At 43.7% G+C, this 4,085-nt stretch overlaps 1 pseudogene; it reads left to right on the top strand.

Moving 5' to 3' along the window:
• The first annotated feature begins 2,883 nt into the window (after window positions 1–2,883).
• Window positions 2,884–3,272, top strand: LOC113897896 (annotated as a pseudogene).
• Window positions 3,273–4,085: the final 813 nt, after the last annotated feature.

Genomic DNA, 4,085 nt, shown 5'->3' on the forward strand with positions numbered 1-4,085 from the left:
CATTGGGGTGTATACTTGCAGTTCATTAACTTTCTTTGAGTGTAGTTTTTTTTAATCATATGACATCATTTATTTATTCATTCTACTGCCAATAGACATTTTCACTATGCCGCTATAAACTTTCTGTTTTGTCTCCTGGAGCACACGTGCACTCAGATTTTAGGGTCTATACCCAGGACTGGGACTTCTGGGTCGTAGGATATGCAATTTTATGAAATAATGCCAACAAACACTTTTTCTAACAAAAACGTCCCCAAAGGTTTAAAGAACTCTTTTAAAACGTAACTTTGAGGTATCACTTTACATGCAATAAAATACACCCATTTTAATGTATATTTTGATGTGTTTTGACAGGTTTCTCTGGTGGCTCAGACAGTAAAGAATCTGTCTGCAATGCAGGCGGGAAACCCTAGTTCGATCCCTGGGTTGGAAAGATCCCCTGGAGAAGAGAATGACTATCCACTCCCGTATTCTTACATGGAGAATTCCATGGAGAGAGAAACCTGGCGGGCTACAGTCCATGGGACCACAAAGAGTCAGACATGACTGAGAGATGAAAGTTTTCCTTCTTTCCTTATACATCTTTGTAACCACCACCACCATCAAGATACAGAACATGACTGTCACCTCCAAAAGTTCCTTCATGACCCTTTCCTGACAATGTCTGCCACCTCTGGCCTCAGTCCACACTGGTCTGCTTACTGTCACTATAGATTAGATCTGCCTTTTCCAGACACTGATGTATATATGGGGGTCATGCTGTTCAACTAATATAATGAGTGATTCTAAACGTGAGTTAAGAAATACAGGGGAAAAAGCAATTTTTGTTTAGGTGGTACTAGTGGTAAAGAACCCACCTGCCAATGCAGGAGACCTAAGAGATGTTTGATCCCTGGGTGGGGAAGATCCCCTGGAGGAAGGCATGGCAACCCACTCCAGTATTCTTGCCTGGAGAATCCCATGGACAGGGGAGCCTGGAGGGCTACAGTCCATAGGGTTGCAAAGAGTCGGACACGACTGAAGTGACTTAGTATAACTATAGTGTGTAGTATTTTGTATCTGGCCTCTACCAGTCAGTGTAACATTTCTGAGATTCATCCACATGTGCGTATGAGCAGGTCACTGTGGATCAGTGTTCTATTGTGTGGATTTGCCGGTTGTTTACACAGTCATCAGTTGATTGACACTTGGATAATTTCCAATTGGGGGTATTACAGATGAAGTTACTATGAATAGCCATGAACAAGTCTTTATGAGGACATTTGTTTTTATTTCTCCAAGATAAATACTGCAGAGTGGATTTGCTGGGTGATGTGGTAAATGCATGCTTAACTGGATAAGCAGCTGTCAACCTGTTTTCAAAGAATCATTTTCTATCCTCACCAGCAATATACGAGAATTCCGGTGGCTCTATATCTTTGTCAGCACCAGCACCTGGTATATTGTCAGTAATTTTCGTTTTAACCATTCTGGTGACTAGCATCTCACTGTCATTTGTCCTTACATTTCTCTAATGACAAATGACGTCAAGCATCTTATGTGCTTATTGGTTATTTGTGTATCTTCTTTTGTGAAGTGTCTGTTCAAATATATTTTTTAAAATGGTTTATCTTTTTGGTATTAATTTGAAAGAGTTCTTTATATATTTCGGATACAAGTTCTTTGTCAGAACATTGTATCATGAATATTTTCCCCCAGTTGGTGGTTAACTTTTATTATTTAACAATGTCTTTAAAGAGCAGAAGTTTAAATTTTGATGAAGTTCAATTAAGACTTTTTTGTTTACATTTACTACATTTTGTGTCCTTTATAGGAAATTCTTGCCTAATCCAAGGTTGAAAGAATTTCTTCTATATTTTCTTCTAGAAATTTTATAATTTTTGCTTTTATGCCTCAGTCTATGATCTACTTCACGTCAGTTTTTTGTATATGGCACAAGGTAAATGTCAAGTTCTTTTATTTTTTTATATTGATTCCTTCTTGAATTATTTTGGCACTTTTGTCGAAATCAACTGGCCCTGTGTGTTTGGGTCTGTTTGGGAACTCTCTATTCTCTTCCATTGATCTTTGTATCAGTAATTTTGCCAGTAGCAGCACCCTGCCTCAATCACTACAGTGTCATCGTAGGTGTGAAATCAGGTTGTCTAAGTCCTTCAAATTAGCTCTTCTTTTTTGAGCTTCATCAAGTAGAAGCTTAGATAATTGATTTGAAACCTATCTTGTGTCTAATACAAACATCTGAAGCTATAAATTTCCCCTTAGGCAGTTCTTAAGCTGTATCCCACTCATTTCAGTCCCTTCGCCTAAGCTTCAGTTTCCCCGTATGCCTACTTTCTGAGATTTTGTAACCAGCCCCTACTTTGCAAAGGGAAGAACCCTACAAGTGGGCTCTTAACTTCCTCTGTTGCTCCTTCTAATTCATTTCCTCCAGAACAGCCAGAGGGAAGTTTTGAGAGTAAATCCATTACATGCTTGCTCTGACCCTGCTCCACCATGTTCTTACAACTTTCTACTAGCTCCCCTTTCTACTTAGAAAAATACCCAAGCCCCTGTCAAGGCTGTGCGCGATCTGGCTCCCACCCACCTCCTGGATCTCATTTTCTCTCTCCCACCTGGTCCTTTTATCACATTTCAGGTGCTCTGGCTTTTTTTGTTTCTCTCAACTCATGAAGCTCTTTCCTTGCCTCTGAGCCTCTGTAAATACGATTCCTGTGGCCTGGAATGCTGTCCCCCTGTATCAGTTAACTGTTGCCAGGTAACAAACCATCCCCAAACCTAGTGACTTAAAAAAATAATCATCCCCCTTTCTCTGCCGCCACGGGCTCGCACAGAGGCTGAGGCTCAGGTGCGTTCAAGATTCAGCTCCACCGGTAACCCACCTCCATGGCGGAGGAAGGCATTGCTGCTGGAGGTGTAGTGGACGTTAATACTGCTTTGCAACAGGTGCTGAAGGCTGCCCTCATCCACGATGGAATTCCAGCGTGTGGAAGTCACGAAGCTGCCAAGGCTTTAGACAAGCGCCAAGCCCATCCACGTGTGCTTGTGTCCAACTGTGATGAGCCTACGTATGTCAAGTTGGTGGAGGCCCTTTGTGATGAGCATCAAATCAGCCTTATCGAGGTTGATAACAACAAGAAACTCGGGGAATGGGTAGGCCTCTGTAAAACTGACAGAGAGGGAAAACCCCGTCAAGTTGTGTGGTGGTTAAGGACTATGGCAAAGAATCTCGGGCCAAGGACGTCATCGAGGAGTACTTCAAATGCAAGAAATGATGAAATAAAAAACGGAGTTCTTGTTTAAAAAAAAAAAATCCATGTTTTCTTAGGAGGCAGTGAGACAGCCAAATTGCCCTGCTGGTCTGGTTAGGGATTGGTTGACCTTGCTTGGGGCCTCTCATGCATCTTCGGTCAGTGGTGGGTTGGGTAGTGGCCCTGCTGACCTTGGCTGGGTTCCCTTACATGAAGGTGATTCGAGGGCTGTTGACTGGTCTAGCCTGGCCTTGGCTACAAAGGCTGAGACAACTTGACTCTCATCCATGTGTCTCTTGCACCTCTCCAGCAGGCTTGCTGGGGGTGAAGGCAGGAGTCCGGGGGAAGGTAAACTCCTGAAAGCATGTTTTCAAGCCTCAGTGTAGGTCAGGTCTCCTGAAAGCTATTGCCACAGCAAGTCCATGGCCAAGCCCAGATTCAAGATGGGGAAATAGACTGTGCGACTTTAGTGAGAAGAGCTGCAAGGTCACAGGACCTTGCGAAGGAGAAAAGCGGGAGCATCTTCACCCCTGCCCCTTCTTTCTACCTAGTACCTTCTCATCCTCTGTCTCCTCCTTGAAGAATTCTTCTTTGACCATCCTGGGGGCAACAGTCACCCCCCAGGTTTTCTCAGTCACATTCCTGGGTTGCTTTCTTCACAGTCCTCAGCTGTAATTCCCTCACGTGGGTGTGTGTATTTCCTGTGTCCTGACGGGGGAGCAGGGGGACCACGTCTGTGCACCCTTTGTGTCCCCAGACTCAGCCCAGGGCCCAGCACAAAGTAAGCCCCCTGCAAATATTCACGCACCCACCAATGAACCAGCAGGGCCACGTTCT

Source organism: Bos indicus x Bos taurus, chromosome 8 (assembly GCF_003369695.1).
Source record: "Bos indicus x Bos taurus breed Angus x Brahman F1 hybrid chromosome 8, Bos_hybrid_MaternalHap_v2.0, whole genome shotgun sequence".
Taxonomy (NCBI): Eukaryota; Metazoa; Chordata; class Mammalia; order Artiodactyla; family Bovidae; genus Bos; species Bos indicus x Bos taurus.